General features: G+C 44.0%; 1 protein-coding gene across 12 annotated transcripts in view; it reads left to right on the forward strand.

The window, feature by feature from the left end:
- The window catches only part of CBFA2T2 (CBFA2/RUNX1 partner transcriptional co-repressor 2), an 87628-nt gene that overhangs the window by 26678 nt on the left and 47701 nt on the right, over positions 1-13249 (forward strand). The window contains exon 1 of one of the 12 annotated variants that reach the window (XM_077335279.1): positions 4846-5271. The exons of the other annotated variants lie outside the window; for them this stretch is intronic. The gene's annotated coding sequence lies outside the window, so the exon portion shown is untranslated. Of the gene's footprint in view, positions 1-4845; positions 5272-13249 lie in introns of those variants that run through there. 12 annotated transcript variants of the gene reach the window in all.

The raw sequence follows: 13249 nt of genomic DNA on the forward strand, positions 1-13249 counted from the left end.
TAATCATCCCCAGAGACTGCCCTATCAGCAGCATAGATCTGATGTGGAATCCTTTGGTACATAAACTGCATGTTAATGCTATTGAGAGAGAGCACAGGTGGGCAGCCAGGCTGAGAAGGTGCATCTTTGGGTGAAGACTTGGTGGTTTTCTAAGCATGCTTCAGGAAGAAACCCACGATACATTTTAATGGGCTGATGCATGGTACGTAATGGTTCTTAGACATGCTTTTCTTAATAATATCAAATACTACATTTAGCTGAAGAGAAAGACAACCCCTTCATTAAAAGGTTACACACATGCACACAGAGGCTTAGATACGATCGATAGCTGTAATTTTTAATGTGGATTTAAGACAACCCCTGGTATTTCTTGACAGCATTCCTGCAGTGGGAAAATAGAACAAACGTTTCCTTAATATAACAGCCTTCTTGCTCACCAAACTGAAGCAGAAAAACTTGAAAACTACATCCTCCCTTATTTCACTTGGAGAGGCAGGGGCTCCTAGGTCCTTCAATTGTGACAGTGTTGTTCTAAGCACCTATCCTAAATGCGTGAGTTGTTGTCCTGTTAGTAAATTCGGTGTGGCTTATTGATTCTCTTTATGCCTGAGCACACACGCAAATGCCTGCAGGATTGCATCTAGCTTGTTGTAATAGTGCTTTTGGTATTTTTGGAAATTCATGAAAATAAAACGCAACATTGATTTGCTAGCCTGATGCTGAGCAGCTGCATCTCAGCCAAGCTGCATATGCAGAATGTGGAGTTGGACAGCACTGAGGACATCTGGTTTATTGGTGCCGTCTCCTCACAGCCCTTCCACTTAATTTTGTCACAGTATAGGAGGCAGGAAAAGGCGGAAAGAGGGTCCAGGGAGCAGTTCGAAAGGTGTTGCGCCTTCTCAGAGGAGGAATGACAGGTGTACAGGAGACCATTGTTTTTGGTGTGTATTATGTTTTAAAGGGCTGCATCTGCTGTCATCCGTCCAGCTCATCTTGACAAATGCATGCAGATATACCCCATGAAAATGACAATATGTAAAATTGGCTTGAAAGGGAAGACTGTTAAATGCTCTGGAAACAGCGTTGCTGTTTACGAATTGTTCAGAATTTTGTGCATGTACTGTCCTTCCTCGGATCACATCTGTGTGCATTTCAGCCACACGCAGCTGGCAAAAGCTCACCCATCTGGCTTTTAACACAGAAGGACCAAACCTATTTTTTCCCTTTGTACATTCTGACAATTGTGAGCTCTACGCATAAGGATTTCTGGGATGGACACTTCAAGCATGTAATTTGGCCCTCAAAGCAGTTGTGGGTTTCCATCAGTGTGATCAAGATTGCACACTGGGAGAGTAGGCATTAACCCTGCTGTCATTAGGAAATGACTCTCCAGGGGCACTTTAAATCCTTGTGGGATCCTGAGTATATCAAATAAACTCCAGTTCACTGATGCCCCTGTCTTTAGAGGTCACAGCAGATTGGAGCTCGAAGCCAGAAAGTGTTCAGTTACGTTCTGTGCACTAGAGGAGGTGGGAAGAGCAATAGGTGTGTCTGAGACTACAGTACTGTATTTGTGTCCAATTTACTTGTAGGTCTTTGTGATGTCTGAGTGCAGCTCGGGATGTATCCTGTCATTCAGCTTAGGGGAAAATGTCCGGTCAGTGCAAGTTGTGCTTGCTGGGAGAGGAGCCTCAGTGCCCGTTAAATGTGCAGCCCCTTAACTAAGTGGGAGTACGCCACGAGAAGAGGACGGTTCAAAATGAATATAGCAGCAGAAAAAAGAAGAACCTATCCTAGGCTATAACAAACAGTTATACCATTTAACAATGAATGTAAATGGAAATACAGTATATCTTGTCTCTTCTTTTGAATAGTAATCAAACAACCAAAACAGACTCTAGATTTGTACCATTTTCAATGTAGCATTTTCATCAGTGGTTGTTTCCTCCTATAACTATTTTAAGTACATAGTGTAATCAAATACCATTGTTCCAATAGGTTTCCAACTAATATGTAACGGTCAAATCCTTCGATAATTCTATAGTCTTTTATTCTCTACTTCTACTGCTCTTTAGACTAAACTTCCCCATACCTTTGAGCAAAAGGCCTATATATGTATATAGTTAAAATGAAGTAGAGAATAATAGACTATAGAATTATCGAATAATTCGATCCTCATTACATATTAGTTGGAAACCGGTTGGAACAATGGCATTTGATTACTCTGTGCTTAAAATAGTTATAGGAGGAAATAACCACTGATGAAAATGCTACATTGAAAATAGGTATATGGAATAGGCTGCCTAAGGAGGTGGTGAGCTCCCCCTCACTGGCAGTCTTCAAGCAAAGGTTGGATACACACTTTTCTTGGATGCTTTAGGATGCTTAGGGCTGATCCTGCGTTGAGCAGGGGGTTGGACTAGATGGCCTGTATGGCCCCTTCCAAATCTGTGATTCTATGAAACTGGTACAAATCTAGCATCCGTTTTGGTTGTTTGATTACTATTCAAAAGAAGGGATAAGATATACTTTATTCCCTTAACTAAGTGGTGCAATAGATGTAGCGTGATGCAGAGATAAAACTGGAATCTGGATCACCTAGGTTCAAATCCCCACTTTGCCATGGAGGCTCATCGGGTGACCTTGGATCAGTCCCACTTACAACCCAACCGACCTCCCAAGGTCATTATGAGGACAAAATGGAGGAGGAGAGAATAGTTATTTAGGCTGGTTTGTTCCGTTCCCCCCCGCCCGTCCCGTTGGGTTTTTGCTGAACCACGTTCCCCTTCATTGTCTGGTTAACTTCATTTCGCACTGCATGATACTTTTTCCTTAAACAGCTCTCTTACTCTGTGAATATGCTTACTTTATAAAAGACCAATTCTTGGGTTACGGATCCTGGACCTCGTTTAATACTTCTAAATGCAAACACATGCCACGTTTGTAGTGGTGTAGACTTTGCGGCCAGAATGTGAGGCCGTTTATAGGAAAGGGTTACATATTCTTGGAAGCTTAAAAAAAATAATGTACCAATTTACCAAACAGCTTCTCTATATCCAATTTTCGAATACCAAAAGTAAAATGCTTCAACATTTCAAGCTGCTGGCGAGAGTTTCAGAGGTGTAGCCATTCAAATCTGTTTCCCAAAGAGTACTTCCATATGCATTTGTGAGGGGTCCATCAGAATTCACAAGGGAAGGGAAATCCCTGCCCACTGACCTCTCCTTCCTCTCATCTTCTTCTCCCTGGACAAGAGCGGATGGTGCCAGCTAGTTCACCCTACCAGCCAGCTGATGCATGGGAAGGCTTGCAGATGCAAACTCTCAGGACTTGGAGGTAGGGGACTTGGAGCAGAAAGTCCATCCTGGGCAATTTCTGATCTGGATAGCCCAGACATGCCAGATCTTGGGAGCTAAGCGGGGTCAGCTTTGGCTAGTATTTGCATGGGAGACCTTCAAGGAAAAGTAGGGTCCTGATACAGAGGCAGACCATGGCAAGCCACCTCCAAATGTCTCTTGCCTGGCTGCCAGACAATTTTGCAATTGTAGGATCTCCTGGTTATCCTACACACCCGTCTTACAATCAGTCAGTCAGTTAGTCAATCAAGCACACTGCCCATAGTTTCTCCCATGGGTCCCAGTTTGTGCGTGGTGGTCACCTCCTTCCTTTCCTGCTGTTGCAGCCACTGCCTTGACTCTTCTTCCTGCCCCTGCCACCTCCTTCCCCTGACCTGCCTCGATCATTTCTATCTTGCTCCTTCCACAAACCTTCCTGCCATTGTTGTCTTCCTTCTGCCACCACAGTCTCCTCTGATATTTTCCTTTTAAAAGAATGTCTGGTTTCAGTACTCATTTTAATGCTGGCTATGATTATGTGATATTTTGATGAGCTTTTTGTTTGAGTTGCATGGGCATGAGTTCTGCTTTTAAGCTTTTATAAAACGATTGGATTTCTCAATTTTTTTTTTGCAGAACGCTTTCTTTTGAGACTGTAGAAAAGTCACCCCCTCCCCCAGCAATTTATACATAGGTGTATTGATCCACAGTATAGGATCATGCTCAGAATTAAGTATAAGGATTATGACATAAGCTTTAGTAGACAATTGTCAAAAATATAAAACAGTTGCTTAAATTGGTAAACATATGTGCATAGAGAACAGAAAGAGGAGAAAACGATATACACCCCCCCAAAAAAAACAAAAAAACAAAACTCAGGACTGAAGAACTTGGACTTAATAGAGCATGGGAGTGGATGACACATTACAGAAAATAATTGTTGCTCTTGAGGTGTTGGTTGTTGTGATGTGTATTCATCACCAGTGCCTGCTAGCTGAGAGTGGAAAACACCTGCACTGATTGGAGTCTGCAACTTGGCTTGATTGGATCTTGTACGGCTTTGTGGTTTCTGCATAGTGATGTGACACCCCAAACGCTTTCCTTGCATTGTTTAGCATTTTGGCCTTTATGAGGAAGAAGGAGAAAAGACAGGAAAGATCCCTCTTTTCTTCTGTATCTTGGGTGTATCTGACCACTTGAATGACCATTTTCTGTTCTTGACATAATGAGCGAAGACCTGCAGACACGCCCATATGTATTTCTTGGTCTTTAAAGTGTCACAAGATTTGTTTTTGCTGACTGGGTAAGAGCGTTTTGCAGAAGGGTTTGGGCTAGGCAGCCACCCCAGAAGCTGAAGCAGGAAAGGGGGCTTTTGAAAGTGTTCGTCCCTTGAGCAATCTGTCCTGTCCCAGCCATTGAATCGTCCTGCTCCCTAGGGACTCCGGATAAGTATAGCCCAATATCATTGTTATTGTTGGCCATAAACAAATCACATGTTTTTAACACATTAATGTCAGGTTGGCTGAAAGCCACGGGTAGGCGTGTCCTCAATGACATCAGCTGGCAGGGAGCCCTGGTAACATAGCAAGCGAAGCCACGGGGAGGCAGAGGAAAGCTAGAGAGAGCAGGGTGTGAGTGTGTGTATTGTGTGTATCTAGGTCTTCTGGCAAGGTAAAGAGCTGGGCTGTTTGGCAGGACCTTCCCATCTGGGATCCATCTGTGTTTCTCTGGAATCGGACAGGCGGCTCTAGTCAGTGAGAGATCGCAGATGTGCGGGAGCTGACACATGTCCAGCTAATGAAAAGAGAAGGCAAGCTGGTCGCGGGCTCGGCTCGAAGACTGCGAGTTGCAAAAAGAAGGCCATTTTTATTTATATTTTAAAGGAACCGGGTGTTTTCGAACAGCAGCTGGATTGTTTTAGCCTCGGCTGCACACGGTAAGGAAGCTGGGCTAAGTCCTATTAACTGAATCAGGGCTGTGGATGTCAGATTTGCGTGCCTCCCTCTTTTTTATTTCAAAAGGGGAATGTTTAGTGGCTTAAAATGCACCCAAAGACTTATTTTCTTGATGCTGTGGTGTGGGTCTGCATGCACAATGATAACAGATGTAGCGTTTTTGCAACATCTCTCCCTGCTTCTCCCCCCCTCCCCTCCCCAATCTTCCTAACCGCCTTCAGTTGCACTGCAATGCCTCTGCTGGGTGAGAACTTCATTAGATGAGCTGATTTGCTCCATGATTTTTTTGCAGCTGAGGGGGGAAAAGATTGAAAACTCTTGGTGGCGAGCAGCACCAAACTGTAGAGCTCTCCTTCACGGTTATGTCAGAAGCTTTGATAGTTGTTTTGGGAATCCTTGGCTGGGAAGCTAGCTGTCAGTATTTCACAGTCAAACGAGAAATGTAAAAGCGGAATGATTTTTAAAGTGTGGGGGGTTTTTTTGCCACGTACTTTTCTCTTTGAGACACCATGACTTTGTTTCTGCGTGATAATGTCTGGCCGGAGGAACTGGGATGAAGCATCTTCCTTTCGTTTCTAATAGGCTGAATGCGAATGCTTCTTTATTTGGATCATTTTGCTCTGTTGATATCAGAACATTCTCTTGCTGGATTCTAAAGGCAGTAGTTTGGGCTGCCAGTGACCTCTATAGGGACAGCTTAGTGGCAGAGCCGTGTTGGTTCTCAGGCTTTGCTGGCATCGTGGAGACCTTGCGGAATCTTGAATTCTGTTTGGAATGCTCAAATTAAAGGATTGTTTCTGGTATCCGGACATACTGAAGTTCAGGGTTTTTTTCCCCACGTGGTTTCACCATAGAACTAAGAGCTCAGAATTGAAAGCTTGGGGTCGGTTCTCTTGGACATCTAGGGCAAGGTTATTCCCTGTTACATGCAATAGGGTGTTTTGCCCAAGCAAAATAAAAGGAATTCCGTTTTCTGTGGTCGTAGTATTGCTGTGTCTCACTGTTCAACTCACCATCCTGATACACGCCACATGACAACAATCTATGTTCTTACAGCATCCTGTTTCCTAAAATCAGAAGCATTTAGATGAGTCACTTTATCCTGGTATCTGTAGTACAGAGTTGATATAAATTACATGCATACCCCTCCCATTCCCACCCCCCCTTTTTTTTCTATCACATTTTTTTTTTCTATCACATATTTCTCAGCAGAATTACAAATGCAGATTTCCCCGACAAGAAGAATGCTTTCGAAAACCTTTTCAGTGGTGGCCCATGCCCATCTGAGGTATATGCCCCTTTTCTGGAAAGTTCTCAGTACCTGTGGCTTGATTCCCTCTGTTCTTTGATGCATGCAGTGGTCAGCATGGTAAGGAGGGTTTTTTAAAAAAAAGAAATGATTCTAAAGTTTTCAGGTGGGTCACCATGCTATTCTGAAGCAGGAGAACAAAATTTGGGTCCAGGGGCACCTTGAAGGCCAACCAAGTTTTATTCAAGGTATGAGCTTCTAGTGTGCAAATACACTTGTTCAGATACAGTCTTCTGAAGTGTGCTTGCACACATAAGCTTATACCTTGAATTAAAATTTGTCGCTCTTAAGGATCCACTGGACTCAAACTTTGCTCTGACATTTTCAGTAAGATTTGGGTGATCACTGTGTGATGGAAGATGGGGAAGTGTTGGAAACCAGAAGGATTCTAGGCTGTGAAGAAGGGAGTATTTCTTTGGAGCAACAAGTACAGCTTGTTCTTCCCATCACTGTGGTGTCCTGTCCTAGTCCTGATCTATCAGCAGGAACTTGATGATGGTACAGGTTTGGGGGAGAAGGGAGAGGAGATATCTTTTTCATTCTGCTTTCTCAGAAGATATTTTTTTTAAGTGAGAAAAGAAAGAATGTATTCTTGGTTTTGGGGAGGTAGATTAACAAGAGTTGGTGAGAATAGGACCTCTACTAAGAAGAGAGAATTCATCCTTGCATGTTATGTTTACACCCTTTCAGCTACTGATATTTTAATCTTTCCCAAGTCACATCAGGTGCAGGGAAGGGGTGCGCATGAAGGGAAGTATGTAGCGCACAGCGTTGCTAGCTGCTCATAACTGTTCAGACACAGGCAAGGAATCAGTTGCAGTTGAAAACTGGACAGGTTTGGGTTTTCTTTTAAGATGACTTGCAGAGGTTTACTCCAGCAAAGTTTAAATGCTCCTGATTCATGACTTTGTTAATGTAGTCCCCACAGGACCACAGCAGGCTCCAATGTATAGATAAAGGCAGTCAATTTGCATCCAGAAAGTAATCTGTGAATTCCACGCCTGGGATGTGCAAACAGATACGAGGAGAGAGTATTCAAGTGCCTTGGGATGATCAGAGAATGCTTTTGAGATAGGCAATCTCACTCAATTCTGATTGTACCGAGCGTAAAAAGAAAAAGGAGGTGTCAAGTCTAGGAGAAAGCAATGCCATCGGGAATACCTCCTTGTTGATTAGAAGCTCTGGGGTCAGGGAAGGTTTTTTAATTTATAGCTTCCTTTTTGCATCTTATTCAAACCACATGACGGTGATAAAATCTGAGTAATTGCAAAGATTTTCTGTGGAATGATTTCCAAAATAAGATACTTGAATGGAGGAACAGAATATTCATGAATTTCCCCAAAGGGAGTGAGTGGTGTGTTGTTCCTGTAGAATTCTAAAACCTGCATATTGAGAGGTTCCAGAGCACAGCAAACAGAAGAAAGTTTGAGGAATTTTTTTACAAATTGAAGGGCTGTATCTTTCTTATAATTTTTTTTCAAAAACACAGACACTGCTTAAAGTACAGCCCTTCAGCTTGTAAGATGGGAAAGAGGGGGAAATTCCCATGTCGGACCTGGTAGATAACTGTTTCCTTTTCAAAGAACAGCTGCATTTTTAATCTTTCTGAGCATAATAGATCTTGCCAGCCCTGCTGAGGTTGACTCACTCATTTCTTCTCCCAGATCCACTTGCTTGCTGTTTATTGACTAAAAAAGCTCCAGCCGATCTTTTTCAATACATTTAAGTTCTGTCTAGCGAATCTCAAAAAACTACAGCAGAATTTCAGATCCTAAGACTCTAAAGGTTTACCTCTCGGTGAGTCTAAATTTAAAAGCAAGCAAATACTACGTCTAGCGATGAGCAGAGCTTTCACGGTCTGTTGGGAAATGAAAGGAAGAATTTGGGGAAATAGGTTGCATTCTTGGCTGAGGCTGTCAACGTAGCTGTCAGGTGAAGAAGTTTTGCAATAATAGAGCCTGGGAATGGGAGAGCTTCCAACCTGGTGTGTAAAACATTGATGATGGAACTTGGGGATTTGAAGTTTCGTTTCCAGCATCATTTCAGTCCTAGGAACAAGCCTTGTTTTGTGATTTTGTGAGAGGACATAACTCTTAAGAGTACAAGAAAAGCCCTGCTGATCTGACCAGTGGCCCATCTAGTCCAGCATGCTGTCTCACACTGTGGCCAGCCAGTTCCTCTGGATGGCCAACAACAGGATGCCAGGGCTGATGCCCTCTCCTGATGTTGCTGTCTGGCTTTGGGGTTCCTGGCTGAGATCTTTAGTTTGGGCAGTGCTAGTTTTGGATGTTTTTATACCTGAAGTCAAATGGGTTCCCCTTTTTCCCTAATCTCAGCTGGCTCACAGAGATGGAAACTGGAGCGAGGTGCTTGTTGCTTGAAGCATTTTGCTTCATGCTGTTTAATGCTGGCTACACCAGTGGGTAAGAAAGCCAGTGCCTCTTCACTGAACCTGCTTTCCTGAATGGCAGGGTTACTTTTTGTCCTGTAAAGTTTGTCCTCTTTAACTACCAGCAGAGTCCAGTCAGGAAGCATCTGTACGCTGTTGATCCTTTGTGGCTAAAACCTAGAAAAGCATTCTTATTTTCATGTTACTGGTCGTCAGTGATGCCCCTTTGATGGTTTAATTTGTCCGTAAAGCATTAAGGAAAGCTGCTGTTTGAGGTATAGATTGTTACTGTGAAGTAGCCAGTTTTCTTGGAACCTAGTTTTCTGAATGCATTCTATTCCTGAAACCTAATTTTGAATTGACAATAATAGAGACCTTTTGTTTCTCAGAGGGCAGCTGTGCTCAACAAAATGCTCAACAAAATTGGAAACTGGAGAAATCTGGGATGGTCTGTTCTCAGAAGCAAATATAAATAGTGTTTTTGATGTGGGGCACATCTTCTGGCATGACCCCTGGGATGGAAATGGGCACAGACGTGATGTCTGTCGTCCCACTCTAGGGAGTAGGTCAGGGAACGAGGAGAGAGAGGGGAGGGGGAAGTGGGGAGGGAAGGGATTTGCATGTGTGTATGTTTGTGTGAGAGGGGGGAGGGGGGATGGATTAAAGAGCTCCAGAGCAGGTATGTGTCCCACATACCCATGAGAGCCTGGGTGTTGCTACTTTTATTTTTAAACCATGCTTGAGATTTAAAAGCAAGCTGTGGACATGAATTTCCAGTTGGACCTCAAAACATTCCCAATTCTACTTTGAGAAAGTCCGGGGCCTAACCATGCCCAGGTCTGACCATCATGTCAGGAAAGAATTGCAATGCTCATGTGTCATGTTTGTGGCAGCAAACATCAGCCAGTAATGGAATTCCCCCCACACCCTTCGACAAACTTTTTAAAAGGCTTGACAGTTCCCTGTCTCTAGGGAGTTCAGGCCAGCATATATGCTTCTTTCTTCCGTGTTTTATCCTTACAACAGCCTTGTGAGACAGGAAAGTCTTTGAGAGGGTGGATGATCTAACGCCGGCTAGCAAGCTTTGCGACAGCATTGGGATCCGGGTCTCCCAGATCATAATCCTGCATTTTAAGCACTACCCTATGCTGCACTTAATAAATGGTCACACAAGAGAGATGGAGTGGGGTGTTGAAAATGGCAAGAATATTAGACACTAGTTTTTCTGTACTGTGAGCCTGCTTAGGAGGAGCTGTTGGGGAGCAGCTCAAGTGGGGGCAAGAAAGGGGAGATGAACATGCGAGGTACTGAAATACCCATCCCTTGTGTAGGATACTGTGGGAGCAATTCACAGACTTTGAGCCTTCCCCTAAGGTTTTGACTTTTCTGTTCTGCAGGGTGAGTGGGGATCGCCCTTTGTCCATGTTTAACTCCTCCAGAGCAAGACAGGGAAGGAGGCATACTGGCGCTTAGAAAGAACTCAAACTTGTTGCTGCGCACGGCAAGCTGCGAATGTCTAAAGACCTCATATGGCTTACACAGGCTGGTGGAGGGGGGGCGAGGGGGGCTACTTTGTGAGGGTAACAGATGTGCCCTGCGCTGTTGACGTGTGCCAGCTCTGTTCCTCAGCTCCTAACACCAGGTGCAGCTATTGTTCTAGTGGGTCTCTATTCATCCGGTCTCGTCTGTTGCTCTGCTCCTTCTCGCCCATTGTTTCGGAGGGGAAATTAGCATTAAAAACCAATCCCAAGCCCCCGTGTCCCTCAACTGCAGGTGACTGTTATTGGCCCCAGCTGCCACCCTCCCGCTTGATTACTTCCATATGGACTTGTGGTGAGAAGTAGTATCCACTTACCAGTTTCTCCACCCCGAAACACACACACTTTATTATCTGCAAAGAACAATACCCTGAAATCTATTAGGCTCCCCTTCCCCGCCCCAGCTTCTCATCAGTCAGCATTACAACTATGGTGAGCATTTTACAAGTGAAGCTAATTATACCACCCGGCTCCCCCTTTTTCTGTGCTTCCCAAATGCACAATAACTGGCTAGTAAGCCAATTCTCTGAAATAGCAAAATATGTGGATTTTTTGCTAGCAGGAGAGCTTCTGCCAGCATTCAGATGATCTTCAATGGAAAATATGTAGTCGATGAAGTTTTTTTCCCCTTCTTCTTCTAAACCCAGTTGAGCCACTCCTATAAACTAATTGAGCAAAGAGATGAGAAGGAGCGAGAAAGAAAAGAAGGGGCAACTTTCACACATTGTTCATTAATTGGCTAAATATAACCAGATGAAGTCACAAGAGGGCAGAAGTGATAGGGAGATGAATACGGGTTTTTTTGTTTTGTTTTGAGTTTCACAGCCTATACAGACTTAAGGGTACGGGTCACCAGGAAGACTGAAACAAATCCTGGATCTGCGGTCTGCACAGGGATAATACTGTTTGATCAGTGGAGATTTCACTAGACCTTTCTTGTGGTTTATTCCCGAGCTACTTGAAAAATGCAAGCTCTGAACAATTAATCAACAGAGATGTACAGAAAGCTAGTTGAAGAGGCTTATGTCCCAAAGAGTCTTTGGATATGTCCTTGATAACCAAGAGGACCTTGTTTTTGTTTTTTTAAGAAATATTTTTAAATAATCTGAAAGAGGACATATATTGTATATTACAACTGGGAACTCGTGATACTTCCAGGGGGCAATCCTTCTCCCGCCCCCATTGCTGCTGATTCCCCACACCTTATGGCTGGGTGGGGGAGGACACTCACAAGGGGAATCCCATATTCCCTCCCCTATCACTCAGTTCATTGCATCTGCCAGTGTCCTTTGCTGATGCGTCTGGGCCTGCGGTAGCAGCTGAAATCTGCCCACAGCAATGCCTGGCATCACCCTCTGCTTCTGCTTGGGCCTGCGGCAGTGGCCAGTGACTGCCACCACCACCGTACCACCAGAGCCGTGGCTGGTGTCCTTTGCTGCATCTGGGCCTGGCACAGCTGCTGGTGCCCTCTGTGGCTGGTCCTGGTATGACTGCTGGTGTTTTCTACCAGTGCAGAGCTTAGCGTGGCTGTCAGTGGCCTGCTCTGCCCCTGCTGGGCCTAATGTGGCTACTGGTTCCCACTACCAACCTGGAGTGCCTCTGTTGTGATCAGGCAAGAGCATTGTCTGCATATGTGCAGGCAACCAAAAGGTATTATTTTGGCAGTGGGATTTAAATTCCCTATATATATATATTAATGGTGGTTTCAGATTTTTCTGCAAACCTGTGAAGTCCCCCAAGTTTGCTGAAAAATCTGCATCCATGTGACCTCTGTCTGCAGATTTTAGGTGTCAACAGATGGGGACTACATGTTGCTAATAGGAAATAGATATCGGGGTTCACCAGCAATAGCAGAAACGTGTACCTCTATTGTTGCTGTGTTGTTGTTAGTCTGCCATCCTCACTGGGACATGAGTTGGATTACAAGAATGATAAAAAACATTCAGACAGTCAGTAAATGAACCACAAAATACAATAACATGAGGCAATCAACAAGTGCTTTACCAGGTATGATAACATTTGAATCTAACAGCAAATATTCCTGGAGTGAAAAAATAATGCAGTTTGATCTGGATTGCAGAACAGGGGCAGAAGGAACTAGAATGCCAGTCACTGGGTGTGGCAGGAATTTCCCCAAACTGGGATTAAAACAAAAATGAAAAACACCATAACCACTCTGCACAGCTCTCTGAAATAGTATTGTCCAGGATCCAAACTGTTTGCTCTGTGTCATAGTGAGGTTCTTTTTATGGCTTGGACAAGGATGCTGCAGCCGCCACCACCAGGTTGAAACAGTCAGACAGGGCCTTTAGCCCCCATACTCTGGAATCTGCTGCCTTTCTCTGTCAAGGAGTGTTCTTTGTTATCCACCTTCTCTGATCTTGTGTAATTAGGAGGATTGATCACCATGAGGTAACACCTTAGTAACTAGTTCATTAAAAATCTTTCCCATTACCTGAATCTTTTCCTGGCTGCCACTGTTTGGAAGTGGGGGGGGGGGAGCAATGTCGGCTGTGTCTGGCTATGTAACTTCGGTGACCTTCCCATTTCTACATATCATAATTGTTTGAAGCATTGGAAAAGCCCATGCTTTAGTGTTCTGTGAGCATTCAGATGGCTATTTTAACCAATCTGCAATGTGTGATCTTGAGCATAATTCTGCTGTTTACTTGCCTACATAACATTGCTAAGAGAGAAATCTGATAAGTCTAAGGGGATACAAT

The sequence above is a fragment of the Paroedura picta genome, chromosome 4, assembly GCF_049243985.1.
Source record: "Paroedura picta isolate Pp20150507F chromosome 4, Ppicta_v3.0, whole genome shotgun sequence".
Taxonomy (NCBI): Eukaryota; Metazoa; Chordata; class Lepidosauria; order Squamata; family Gekkonidae; genus Paroedura; species Paroedura picta.